Source organism: Chroicocephalus ridibundus, chromosome 15, assembly GCF_963924245.1.
Source record: "Chroicocephalus ridibundus chromosome 15, bChrRid1.1, whole genome shotgun sequence".
Classification (NCBI taxonomy): Eukaryota; Metazoa; Chordata; class Aves; order Charadriiformes; family Laridae; genus Chroicocephalus; species Chroicocephalus ridibundus.
Genome location: NC_086298.1, coordinates 12,200,350 through 12,215,070, shown reverse-complemented (window position 1 = coordinate 12,215,070; position 14,721 = coordinate 12,200,350). Strand labels below are relative to the sequence as shown.

At 44.5% G+C, this 14,721-nt stretch overlaps 1 protein-coding gene across 1 annotated transcript in view; it reads left to right on the top strand.

Moving 5' to 3' along the window:
* The window catches only part of CFAP77 (cilia and flagella associated protein 77), a 61,622-nt gene that overhangs the window by 9,981 nt on the left and 36,920 nt on the right, over nucleotides 1-14,721 (top strand). The gene's annotated exons all lie outside the window — the stretch shown is intronic.

Below are 14,721 nucleotides of genomic sequence, written 5' to 3'. Positions count from 1 at the left end.
CAGGTACAGCAGGTTCCTTGGGAACGACTCTTGTTTTTGACAGCCCCCTAGCACAATGGGCTTCTGGTCCATGACAAGGACTTGCTGGCGCAACTGCATAGTGAAGACCCAGGACAGTTAAATAAATATTTTCTAAGGAAGACAATGCTTTGATAAAAGGCTGTCAAACCTTCACTGGGTGACAAGTTCATTTTAGCACCCAGGACCCCTGCAAGGCTGGGAGGTGCAGCCTGAGAACCGTGTAGGGCTGTACGTCCTCCGTGTTCTGCAAGTCAATGGGAAACCTCAGCCTGTGGTGGGAGTTGGGATGCTCTGTGATGCCCCAACTACGACCCTCTGTGAATTTTACCCCTAACAAAGAAGCAGCAGCCCCAAGGTGCCTGTTGAGCCCCACAGACTTGGAAGTTGTGTGTCTCAGGCAGCGTTTTGCTCTAACAGTCTTCTCTCTTTAAGCAAATGTTGACTCACCATGGGGAAATTAAAACTCTATTAGACATTGCCACATTGTAGAGCAGACCCCATTACAGCGGGCGAGATGCAATTAATTGGTTTCCTCAGATATTACTTAATTCTGGGAAGGCACAGATAGATGGGAAGGACAAGGCCGATCTAAACAATAATTTCCAAAAATAACATAATCTAAATAAACTAATGAAGCGATTACATAATTATTAATCTAAATATAAAGAAGAGTCAAAAGAAAATATTGGGTATGTAACAATTCAGAAAAAACAGTAGAGTTAATACCATTCTGGTTCGACTCATCATGAGGCAATCAGCATTTGTGCTTAGGGACAGATACTGGTTTAGCAGATTAATTATATTTCATGCAAATGCCTGCCATTTCAAAGTGTCCCATCTTCTGCTTTTGCTTGGTCTGCTGTCCATGCTACTTCACTTTTCGACACGCGGATGGAAGGGGCCACAGCCTACATGGCACTGCAGGTTTGGGGCTTGTTTTTTAACTAAGGTTGCTGTTGGATTAGGAAATATAGAGCAAAATAACGATAAAATGAAAATCCCTTGCATGCAGATGGGGTAATTAGTCATTTGAAAATATTCTGGCCCAGGGAGGGCCATCCACAGGCAGCCCCTCTGCAGAGAGGCAGCGGGGAGCTGCATGCTTGGGGCGCTCGCTGTGTCGGTGCCTTGGGCGCCACAGGGTTCCTAAGAGCCGTGCAGCGTCCCCCCAGCCTGCCGCGGGGCAGGGAGCAGGGCCAGCCGTCTCCCACGCAGCTCTTCTGTGCAAAGCTCATTCGCTTGCATTATCAGGGTGAGAAAGTATTTGGATTCAGGAGAATAAATAACTAGGCCTTATAAGTCATTAAAAATGCATTACAAGAGAAATACAGTGTGGCTATAAATAGAAAACAAAGCAACTCCTGTATAAACTTTTACAATGACTGTTACTCAGACTATTCGTCACTGTCTGGTTTTAAGCGAGCGTAGCACCCGTGATTTCTGGAGACTGCTGTCCCTTGAAGCTGCGGTTCTGCTCGGGCACCGGCAGCGTGCTGCCCTCCGTAAGCCTCCCCCGCTTTTGGTGATGAGCATTTAGTGACAGCAGCTCAGGTCTGTGACCTGCTCAGCCTGTCGGAGAGGAGAGGAGATGAGACCAGGGCAAAGGGGCTGCTCAGTCCCAAACCGGAACTTAGGTGTTTTTCCCCCCCCTTCTCTTTTTTTTTTTGTTTTAAGTGGAAATATTTCACTTATTTCTAATTCACTTATGTTCACAACAGTCTGACATGTAGCAGTTACTTCCATAAAAGATATCACCTCTCCCCGCAAACCTCCACAGGTACGGACCTTGACTTAATATCAAATGAATTTTACGTAGCAATACATTAATCATTTAGTGATACATCATTACTGTCTTCCTTTCTGTTATTACTTAAACAGTAGTTCATGTAGTTAAATTCAGGTATACCCAGTCATTTTTAAACCTTTCTTGAGGAACATGCACATTTTTTGAAGAAGCCGATATTATCTCCACATTCTGCTTAGTGCTCCAACTGAAGCCAGGGCGAGCTGGCTTTCAGGGGGACATGAACTGCACTTTGTGTTTTCAAACATCAGTGTTAGAAGTTTGTCCCTTTTGGTCTGATTTTCTCTTTGTCATGTCAAGCAGTAATGGAAAAATGAGGTGGCTAATATACCTTAATGCAACTTGGCACCCAGCAGCACAGACGACACCTCAAAGTTTCAGCTAACTTCAGCTGCGTGATGCTACAGCTTTGAAAAATCAAGTCCTGACTGTGGTCCCAAAATGAAAACTCCATGATAGAGTACTCGCAGTGCTTAAACTCCTGCGTGTAGCTAATAGGTTGCTCCAAGGGAAAGCCTGGGTTGCCTTGGCTGGACAGTGATGAACAATTAGAGATCGCAGCACCCAGGTGTACTGAAGCGTCCATAGTTACACATTCAGGTCAGGGAAAGTAGGCCACAGATCTAAATGGTGAATCCTAATAATCTGAGTTGTGGTTTCTTGGGAAGGAGGACATTTTGTGCAGCTTACGTCTTAAGAAATGTGGTGTTTTCATCACTATTCTACTGGAAGCAAAAGAGGGAGCTGCTGCAGTATGGTCCAGAACAAAAATGTTCCGTTCATTTGCAAGACTACAAAATAGCCAGGGGCTGGAGACAATGTTCAGATCTTTTCAAGTGTTGGGGTATTTCAGGCCTGGGGTCACACTCTCCTCTTTGTTTCCAATTAATGTGTCTCTGACTTAGGACCCTGCAAGAGGGTGAGAGATCTGGATTTGCATTTAATTCCTGATTGAAATGTAATGACTCAAACTAGTTTCAAAATAAGCCTGTACGCTGCAGTGAGGGTCATTCGCGTGTTGTGTGGGTGTGAGGGAGAGCAAGTTTGCTCTTCTACATGGGCATTCACTCTGGACTGCACTCCAGGTATGCAAACTGCTGGCTGGAAACACTGGCTGAGGGTTTCTTAACAGAACAGACCCATTGGGCTCATTTCTGCAAAACCGTGAAATTCAGCAAGCGATGATTGGAAAAAGCAATTTCCTTTTCATGAAATGTGGGCACTCGCTTTGTTTTCATCCTAAACTCACAAGAACCTCTTTCTAAAATGCTCCACCAGCCTCCCCCGGTTGGGGTCTCGTTGATCACCTCCCTCCCGCAAGGCTGTTAGCGTGTGGCAGTCCCTTTAATTTGGGAATTTAACAAATAATTCTAAATTGGGACGGTGGAAAACCTGTGATCCTATCTACCATGTCTATCCTATCAGATGTGGTTCTGTGCTTTCACTGCCTTGAAAACAAAGGGGAAGAAAGTTGAACACATGGTATCCTCAACTAGAAAGGGCTTTGCTGTAAGAGGATATCGAGTTGTTTTATAAAGCCCAATATTACGCTTGAATTATGCCTGAATAAGGAGAAAGGACATTGTTAAAGAGCCCTAAACATTGACCATAGTGGATCTGCTTTCTTCCAAACCCTTCAGTGGTGTTGTTTTTGGCTGTTAATGATTTGGTATTGTATTTATAAGCCAGCAGGGTAATCCAGGGAGCAGCAGGAGGGGCAGTTGCCTTAAATAAAGCTTTACAATGCTGCTAATTAAAATGATCCTTCCTCTCCCTGTGATGACTAATGAGACAGAAAGAAGAACCGGGGAGGGTTAATGAAAATGTTGCCATGAGATTCCCTATTTTTAATTGGTCTTTTTAATGTTTTAATCTTCTTTACGGTGTGGGGGTGGAGATGGAGAAATTTTCTTTCAAACTTTCTTGTACCGTGCCCAATAGGTTGTAATGCATGGCATTTGAAAAGTGCATTTCTAGCTATATATTAAGAGTCTGTAACCGAAAGTCTGAGGCAGAATGTAGCCTTGAGATGGAAGAAGCAATTTGGACTTTAATTGGGAACAGAAACAAGAAATGTGAAACCTGTTTTTTAGCTCAAGCTTCCAAAACTCCAAGGGAGCATTCATACCCTGAGGACCGAGGCTAAGATCTGTTGTGAAGAGTTGGCACTGATGCTTAATAGTATTTAGAGCTTTAGGTCATGATGCGCTGTTAAATGCAATATTTATCCCACGAGCATGTCACAGTTCACCTCAGATGTCAAGAATTCAATTAATATTCTATTTAATAGAATGCACCGTGACCTAACCTTTTAATACTCTTAGTGTGTCTGAGCCCTCCTTATTAGTGTCGCTCTCTCACTTTCCTTCTCAGCTGATACATCTAACAACAACTGGGATGGGGAAATTGGGAGCAAGGAGAGAAGGGAAGAGATTTAAATTACTTTTGGACCTCACTGTGAGGATTCAGCAGCTTTATCCCTTGTAAAACCTGGTTCGCAGGGGGTTAGCACACCCTACTTTTCCCATTTTTATGGGGTTGACATCTTGCAAGTTTCAGCTTTCTATCGATTCAAAACCACAAAAGGCACCGCCAAATTTTTCATGGTTTGAGCCAGTCCGGTTTTGCATTGAAACAGCATAGCCCCTGCCTCACGTCGCATTATCCAACTTCGGGTCAGGGGAAGCCATTCACATGAGTGACACCTGCAAGATGAAATCTTTGGCTTGAAATTTTATCTGTCTACTCTGATGGGGGGTTGTAAGTACTCAGAGATTTTGGAATCAGCACTGTAGAAATTTCCCTGCATTGCATCGGAGAATTGTCTCTGAAAGTGGGATCCCTTGAATGCGTCATTATTTTTCAGATTGGACTAGAAAATCACAAGACTCCTCCTGGCCTGAAGTCTAGGAGTAAGCAGGGCTGCCTCCTTTCCCCTGTGACCGGCAGCAGTGCCACAGCAGCCCAGCTTCGCCCGTTTGCTGCTGAAATCAGAGATGCAGAACCAGACTTGGCCGTCCTTGGGTCACCTCTGATGGACTATTAGGAGAAAGCCATAAAAAAATGCAGTAAATTGTGTGTTTCAGATCATATGAAATACAAGATGGGCTTAGTAATCTGGTGGGGCTTATATCTAGCTTTTTTAAAGAATGCAATTAATTTTAAAAACTCCTAATTGGGATTTACCTCAGCCCACTATCTTTTCTGTGCGAGACCTGCGTAACGCATGAGAAGTGGAAAGACTGAAAGCGAGTAAGTGTTTTAAATTATTCTGTATCATGTAGCCGTTACATTTTGAGAAGTACTAAATAGCAAAGGCTTTTTTTAAGGCAGTTTTTCCCTGACTTTAGCCAGACGGGTAGGATGGGGTTAGCACAGCAGAGAACACCTGCCTGCAGCTGGGAGGGGGCCACGCTATTACCACACCTGTGATTTCAGTAAGATTTGTTGGGAAGATCAACCAATAAATACAGACTCTGTACCTGCAGCTCCTTAGTGTGGGAGGAAGAACAGACATTGTGCCAGATATTTTCATGCAACTATATTCATTATTTATGCAGAAGAAGAGATATTTCAGGAAAACAGAGCTGAACCATGAGTGACAAGGTATCTTTCCAGAGCGTAGGGTGCAGGAAAATTGCACTGAGGTTGACAGCTTTTTAATGTAGAGTCTCTATTTCACTGAATTACTGCATGTTGGCATTTCAAAACTACAAGATGACCTATTTATTAGCTGTGAATCAAACAGAAATTACATGCTAGAAAATAAAAGAGTTGTATGTTTCTTCCAGCTGGTAAGATGCTTATCCTACAGAAATAACATATACATAAAAGAAAACCTGCAAACAAAGGACCATCAATCACAAGGCACTAAATTTCATGTCATAGGACCTATATTCATCTTGTAATATTGCAATCATATGTGCTTGTTCCCTTACATGTGATGTAGTATTAAATGTATGTGTGTCATAATACTTTAAAATTTCACTATCCTTGCTCAGCTTAGGCTCCTACCATCCTCTTCCCTTTTGAAGGGGAAATACAGGTGCGGAAACTTGGCTTCAACAGTAACACGTATCCTAGAACAACACAAAATGGCTCGCTCAGATCAAGCTCTCCGTATTCCTAGCTGACCTCTTCAGGCACGTCCCCTCTCCACGTACAGGCTGGGGTCAGAGATGTCCCCAGTTTGGGGATGCCAGGCTGTCTCATCCTGCCTCTCAGTACATGCAGCACTTCTTTTAGCCCTCAAAAATCCTAGCCAAGCTTGAACGAGGGCTGCCCAACATCACCTGTAGGGCAGGAAACAGCAAGTTAGGAAGTGAGAATGTAATTGCTGTGACCAGCAGCAATGGACTATTTTATACAATATCCATCTTGCTATGCCACCAGATCTTCCAAATCCAGTCATCTTGGAAAACCCAGCTACAATTCTTTTAGATAGAGGGGTTCCTACAACACATGGAGGAGGGAGCTGAGTATCACCCATCTAATGTCTTTCAATTACATGTGGATATGCTTTTATTATCCATCTAATTGACGCAAAACCCTCTGGAAATACTACTGATCTTATTTTTCAGTGGATAATGATGCTGCATTTCATTATTTCCTTAGAGATGGCATCATCCAGTGGCTTTCAGGCCATACTTAGAGGTCAGCAATAGCTAGTGGATCTCAGAGTCTCGTTCTGCAGCCATCTTTCACAGTCCACTGTTAGAAAGGCAGCTGTTGCTCAGAGAAAAGCACGTGTTTACTGCTGCTTTAAAAATGTAACAGAGGCACAGCCAGCCCTGGGGCTTCTCTATGATGTTGTAGAAAGTAGGGATTTACTCACAGCTTCTGATACCAGGAAACCACGGGTTTCTTTTATGAAAAAGCTGAATATCAATATACAACGGAAACTAAGCACCACATATTAGGCGCCTGTCTGAGCCTGGAAGGAGGTGTCCTCGCCAGGCCTCTCTTTGCCTTCCTGCTTGTAAACGGGCAGTGCCAGAGCCTCGGGAGGAAGGTAAGAAGCTACAAACTGAGTGCTAGAAACTCCCAGGCCATGCAGATGGGGCATTTCCCTGGGGGAAAGGCAAAAGTGGGAGGAAAAGCTGCCAAAAGAGCCCAAGCAGTAGCCCTGCACTTTGCCAGGCGGGCAAATGCCACATCGGAAGGAAATACCCGTACGAAGCACAGCTCGTCATTTGGAGAGGGGAAATTCTGCTTTCCCTGTGAACTTTGATATCTAGGATCTGAACAAAGGCACCAGAAGGAAAAATGCTAAAATTGTTGAATTTGGCAACTGACATTCAAATGAAGGTGGAACAAATTCGTGCCTTCTCTTCCCTCACGTTCTTACGTAAACAATTTAAGAGATAAGTTGCAGGAGCAAGTGTCCAAGCCCAAACCTGAAGCAGCGTTAAATAAAGTTTTATGTCTGTGTTTCATATACCTTTTCACTCAGAAAGTAAATAATTTTATTTACTTTCAATTTTTCACTCCAAGAACCACAACCATCAATATGAAGAGTAATCCCCCCACAAAAAAGAGGCCAACACATGGAATATGAAAGGGTGCAGAGAATCATTCAAGAGAGACACAGACACACACGGAGTTGCTACCAGCATGCAAGTGTGCAGGAGTAACAATGTGATGTACAGATTGATGCAGGCCAGCAGCGGTCTGGAAATACAAAAACGTGCAGTATCACAGCGAGTGGGTGGCCTCATTGCCTTCCTTCATCAATCCCTCCTGTTCCCCCACCCTCGGTACCAAGAGCACAAAGTCTCGGTGTCTTCCCGCATGGCCTGGATGCTGTTTTCCCCCATCAGAGCAGCAGGCTTTGTGGGGAAGATGAAGTGATTGCTGACTCTTTTCTTCTCATTAAGTTTGTTTGCATTGTGGACCATTGAGGTTTCACTGGCTTTGTGTCTCATGTACTCTGCTTTGAGAATCCCCAGCATTCATAAAAGTGAAGCCAGCTAAACCTGCACAACTCTTCTATTACTTAGAAAAGTCCAGTGTGAACTTCTATCACATGACTCATTTTCCTTTATTTTTAAAAATGAAACTGAAAACTACAAATTGTCTGTGTAGAAAGAAGATTGCTGCTAGGTTTATCCGCAGACCTGGCAGTTATCATACCCAAACTCATTCTGGACCAGCAGCCTCCAGAATCAGGGCTCCGTTATATCGCAGTGACCATGGCCAAAAGCACTAAACTCATCCTGACTTTGTAATAACCTAACAGGCATTTGGCCTGTGTCCTGAAGAGGACAATGAGCAATAACCTCCCAATACAATTATCATTTCTGCTAATCCATCCATGCGTCAGGGGAGGGGAAGACAGCATGAAAAACTATTGGTCCAGACAACTACTGTGGAAGGAAATGGAGAAGGAAAAATATTACAAAATTCCTGTTGGCTTATCTGAAACCCATTAGCAGAGGCATGTGGTGAACCCTGTAACTGCACCTTTGGCTCTGCCACTTTGCCCTTCTGGGACTGCAGAGCGATGTCTTTCACCAACCTTAAATTCAAATCAGCTTTGCAATTCATCAGCACCACTTTTATATATGTATATATATATATTCTATCAATATAATTTTCAGACTTATCAGTATAGTGTCTACTTCCTCACATTAGCTAGATAAAGCTTATTTTTAAATACATGCTGATCCAAGTATATTTGCAATAGAAGCAGGGCAGTTATTTCAGCATTGCACATTCATTCCAAGTTAACACTTAGGATCTTCAGGAAAAAAAGAAAAATCTATACATTAGAAATATTTAATTGACCACTTGATATTATTCCAATCCCTCTGTGTTGAATCCTGAACGGTAAAACTTAACGCGACTCTTTTTTGCTTGAATTATCCCCCTGCTCTTGCATATATACAAGCTATGTGCTGTAATGCAAGACTCATACATTCATCTTAGTAATTTATCTCATTTCCTTTGGAATGGTGTCCCTCAGTGGCTCAGAGAAAGTGGAGCGGTTGTTTTAATAGATTTGAGTTTTATCTGCCTCTCTATTTGCAGCAGGGCATAATAATAATAAATTATGATACTAATAAGTAGGTTGTGCAGAATGGACTACAGTGGTACCACTTCCCTCCCCCTCCAAAAAAGTAATTTATGGGTACATTCTTGTGACTTTAGGGGTGTAATAAATTATCAGGGTTCGTTTTTCCATCCAATTTGAGGCAGTGCAGCTGTGTTTTGCAAGCAATAAACTCTCTTGTTGTATTTCTTAGCTAAGCACTGAAAAACACAGTGTGATTTTTTTCCCCTCCCTTCCCAATTATTGCTGCAACGCCTGGTAGCTTCTCTGTAGTTAAGGGTTTGCCAGTGCTTCTATTATAAACCTCAATTTTCAGGGGCCTATAACTTTGCTCTTTTAAATCATAGAGGGCTAGAACTTGGTGTACATCTCTGTCGATCTATATGCTTTTTTAACTGAGAGGAAAAGCAAATTTTCTTAAGGAGTCCAGAATTCCCAAATTGGAGCCGTGTGCAGAAGTCAGACACACATGGATGCAAGTAGTCAGTAATGCTTGGATACCTCTTCAGCTCCTGAAAAGCCTATGAGTGCCTCTTCTTTTGGACACATCTTGGGGTAATATTTGGACCTTAATTATATTTTTGACACACTGGACAGGAAGGGTAGCACCGTCTGCCACTTTGCTGCTGGAGGTTTGGGGATCAAGTACAAGTCAGCCATCTGCAGAAGCTCCCTCCTTAAAGGTGATGCCCTGCCGCTGAGTGCTGGCCCAGCGGCTCAGCCTGCCGAAAACACAGAAGGTGTAAAGGAACCTGCAGCAGTTCACCGTTCCCAAGCACCGGGTTGCAGCCTTAGCCAACTGTATCGACCGAAATACTGTCACAAGCTCTCTGAATTCAAGGAGAGGTTAAGAGCCTTTGTGGACCTGGTCCCCATTCCTGATACCTGCCCCCTTGGATTCAGCCTGAAGCAAACAACGGTCAAAGAAGCAAGGAAGAAAATGAGAAGACATAATAACAACACTAGAGTTGCACAAACTCCCTACAGCAACCTTGGAGACCCCGGGCTGGGAAGTACAGTACGTGCTCAGCTCTGCCAAGAAACGGTGCATTCCTTCCCCTCTGCAAAATCATACTGAATGGGGAAAAAAGCCACCTGATTTTCTAATACCTCTTTGTACGGGTACAATTATGTCTTGCTTGTGGTGCACAGGCACTGCTCTGCAATGGGCACCAAATACCTTCCACTGCAAGGGAGTAAACCAGCAGTGGAGTAAAAACAGCTCTGGGTTTCCAGGGTGCTCTTCGGGGGAGCATCGTGGCAGGGAAGGAGCAGCTTGCGGCCCCTTTGTGCAGGCTGCTGCTCCAGCCGCTCTCGTATAAGGCCGTACAGCACTGCCAGACTAATGCTTCTGCTAAAGCAGCCTTCTACGTGATCGGCAATTAAGCTGTGAAGTCAGCCCCTTAATATTATGTTAACATAGTTCAGTATATTAAATGTAAAACAAGTCATAATTTTTAAAGGTACCTCGGCTTACTGAGTTTAAATGAAGGCAGCAGTAGGACTATCACAGCCATATGCAAATCACCTGCATTTTAAAGCTAACAATAGATTTTGCTTTATTGTTTTGGCATTTAACGAGTGGGAAAATAATAAATTAAGCCACATGGGGAATCCCTGGTGCTTTTACAAACTGAAGCAGTGCCCATTTGGAGAGAGAACATTCCCCATTTTTCTCCCTAGCTGCATTTCTCTTAACCCACCACCTTATTAAAGCTTATAGGGGAAAATTCTCTTCTCATATTCCTCTGGCAGCTCTTAGTCCACATTCAGCTCTCCCTGCCTTCCTGGCTGTCTTTCATCCTGCGAGCTCTCTCTGCAGACAGGGAACAGAAGAAGAGTAAAGGCTCACTGGGCCGTAGGGAGTCAGAAGAAAGATGTTGTCGTAGTTTTAGAAGGGTTACAATAGATATTAGAGCACGGACAGCTTTTTCTGCCTGTTGTAATAGGGGATGGAGTCGGCAGCTACCAGTGCAAGGTCTGTGGAAGAGGCAGCTCTGGTCAGCAGTAAGCAGGATCCATGCAGTGAAAATAACAGGACTCTGCAGCTGCCTGGTGTGCCACCGTGCCAGGTACCAGCTATGACACCAGTGCCAGATTCGTGGCTCAGTGGAGCGGTGTTTGTTTGTGGCTGCGTAGCCAAAAGGAGGAAGGGGATGATGAACATCTTAGCATGACCTCTCTGTTTTGAAGTGTTTTTGAGTAGGGTGTTAGACTGCATCTCACAGGGTACGAGCAAAAAAATCCAAACAACAAAGCGGTTTTTTTTCATTTTAACTCACTCAGCTCTTGATCACAGCCCTGAGCTAAACATCAGGCTCGGCTGTGAGGACGTTGGTCATCTCAGGCTGATTGAATGGGCAGGTGTTGGTCTTGCAAATGGCAGTGTTTAGCTCACACATTGCTAGTTATGAAATGTAGCTAAAAACGAATCACAGAATGGATGTTCGCTCCTGAACACCACGCTAGACATGTCCTCACCAGGCAAGTCACCAAAAGGAAGATACACTGCTTCATTGCCCACGCTGCTCCTGCGTGCGAACAAGCACAGATGTCCCTTGTGCAGAGCCGGCACATGAGCACGTTCAACACATGCGTGCTTCCTGTGTTATCTGCAAGAAGTATCAATTATACATGCCCGTGAATATATCCCTGTACCCGCATTCCCCCAGGAACGCTGTTTTACCAACACCAAAGGATGCAACACAAATCAGGAACCACGGTAAACCAGCCAGCCTAAAGTTAACACGACGCTGCAGCATTAACTGGCAACAGAAAATTGCCAGGGAAAGTGGAAATTTAAACAAGACAAACAACAGGAATGTAGAGAAAATACTTTGAATGGAAACCTACAAACCTCAGACAAGTTTGGAACATGCCTAGGGATAATTCATCAGGTTCCATCTCATGGCTTTGTAGAATCTCTTAGAAAAGCCCCTGCAGTCTTGCCACACACGTCTGTTTTCCACCAAATGTGCTGTTTGTCCTATTTGATGCATTTCATCTGTTGTGTATAATGTTTGCACTTACATACGTGCCATGTGGGGAAAGTGTAGATAGAAGGTTTGTGCAGCCCTCTGCACATACGAAGTGCTGCACAAGGATTATGGTTACTTTCATAATAATTCTCCACCGCTGCCTGTGTTTGAAGCCAGGGATGTCTGGTGGCTGAACCAGACAAGCAGAACACACGCAAAAGCCCAATTAGCTTCTTATCTCCAAAGCTCTTGCAAACACTAATGCATTAATCATTGTAAAAACTAAGAGATGAGCGTTGGTCTGTACTCCTGGCTCCGTTCAGTCGGGATGTAACTTGACTGACGCTGAGAATTACATGACAAATCTTGTTCATTCATCCCCACTGTGCAGGAGAGGAAACAGAAACAAAGGCAGAGCACCTCAGTGGCCACCCCGCTCTCAGCCCACAAAGTCCCTTTGTAAAACCTGACCAAGTCTCAGCTCAGGAACAAGCACATCCTAGGCTCAGGTCCCGCCGAGCATCAATCCTCCGTGTGATGCTTTCTCTTACCCTGTTAGAAAATCTAGATGCTGCTTAAAACATGGAAAGTCTAAAAATGACACGTGAATAGACAAGGAAAGGCTAAACAGCAAAATAAGTGTTTGGTTCTGAAAGAACTGCACAAGCACACAAAAGGAAGCTGGCTCTAGGAAGAGCTTTTCAGATTACTTGAATGTCTCTTTAAAAAATGGATTAAAATACAGATTCCCCCTATTATTTTTCAATAATAGAAGTGCAGCACAGAACAACTCACTAGTGCCACAAACTACTTTTTCATTTCTGTTTTTGTTTCATGCTTCAATATCTTCTTCCAGCTGCTCATGTCTCCTTTTCCTTCTCCTCACTTTGATCTATTAGTTCTCCCCAGAAATGGGGTTTATAAATCATTGTAATGCAGCCCTGGGAAAGACGGTGCTTAGTGCAGGGAGAAATACATTGCAGCTAACAGCCACGGCAGGGAGGAAAACTCTCACCTCGTAGTGGGGCTTTGGCGACAGGTTACTGATGGCGCTGGGTTATTTTATGTCTGCATTCGTGCCATCAGGGGCAGGGCCGCAGGGAGCGCTGCCTGTACCCCCTTTGCAATATTTCAAGCTTCCTTCTGCAGGCAAAAACAAACTGCTCAGGGGCTCGCAAGGGAAAGGGGGGAGGAAAAATTGCGGGAAGAAGGGGAGGGGAGGCGGGCAGGTGGGGACGGATCACTTGGCTCCTGCTTTTGCACAATTGCATCTTTTTAAAAAGAGACATTTGTCTTTAACGCACCCTGAAAAGATGTAAATTTCATGCAAGACCCATCTTTTGGCAGAGTGGCAACATCCAGCTCGCCCACGAACATTTCCACCCCTTTGTGCCGAAGCTGTTCTGTTCCCATTTTGCGCTCAGGAAACTTTGTTGCTGGAGGCCCATGGGCACGACTGACCCCAGCGTCGCTGCCCGGTGAAGTCAGGGGGTACCACAGGGGAGCCGCCTCCGGCACTGCCCCAGTTTGACTCCTGTAAGAGCAGACACAGATGCACCTGCTTATGGCATTCAAAAATCTTTTTGTATTTGAAACTTAAGGGTTGGGCTTCATTTTCTAGTCAGGCTTCTGAAAGTTGCCTACAGCTATTAAAAAAATAATCTAAAATATGAAGCTGGGAGCAATGCACGGCTGTGCACCAGGTCACTGAGCAACCTCAAAACAGCCTTCCCAGGTCAAGTTGGAGGAAGGGCTGTTGTGGCACTTGTGGCACGACACTGTGTCCAGCCTGGGGTGAAGGTCTGAGCGTCCCCCCAGCAAAGGGAGTTCCCCTGAGCCCCCTGCCAGGAACGAGTGTTAGTCCTAAATGCAGAAAACCCAAGATCAGCTATGGCCAGAGACACAAACCTCTGCCAGCAGAGCTTTAGGTACTTATCTCCTGCCCTGGGGTGCAGCGTGGATTAGGGGAACCTATTGCCAGCCCTATTTAATTAGGGAGGAAATCTTCATAACCTCCTAAGAGCAGCACAATCACACACAAGCTATAGGCTCTTTTAAGCACTTGCTGTGTTTTTAGGATCACCAGCTCCTAATAAGACCACCCCAGGCAGACACACCATCCTTTAGTTTCCAAAGCACACAAAAGAGACACCATGCTGGAATCTTACCTCTATCTTTAACAAAGCATTACCCCCTCCTCACCCTCTTCCCCATAATTGCCTTGTTATTGTCATTGGTGCCATTGTTCATTGGCTCGGCCCTAGAGAGGCCCGAGGGAGCAGTTCTGCCTTAGCTAAACCAATATCTCCTGCAATAACCCCCTGCAGTTTCCCCTTTGCTATCCCATGTTGAATAAATCCTCCATCTCTGTTTGCTGAATGATCATAAAGATATGATTGAAGTTTCAGATTTATGGTTTCCTTCGAATCGAGGAGCAACTCCAATAATGCCAGCGCCTGTTTGCTGACTGCTTTTGACAGGATACATGTAAAAGGAGATTTGTAAGAGCAGAAACAGGAATGCAAAGATTCGAGCGAGGTATTTTCTAGACACATGCACACACATGCAGTCACGTATAGGGGTTGAATTCACACACACGCTTCCAGAGCATCCTCCGTGCAAGGCCCTGGCTGCAGTTCCCAAGCACCCTGCAAGGCAGAGTGTGCGCACAATATTTTACTCTAACAGTGAATCTGTCTCGAGTAACCACACAAGGGAGCCACAAGAACTGGTTGCCTAGTAAAGGAGGATCCTAACTAAAGATCTCACAGAACTGTACTGGAAACTACTCTAAAGTGGTTGCTGAAGGCTGGGAGAGGGCTGTATATTAAGGTGGTCCTTACTGTCAGCTTCGCTCTCCGTACCCC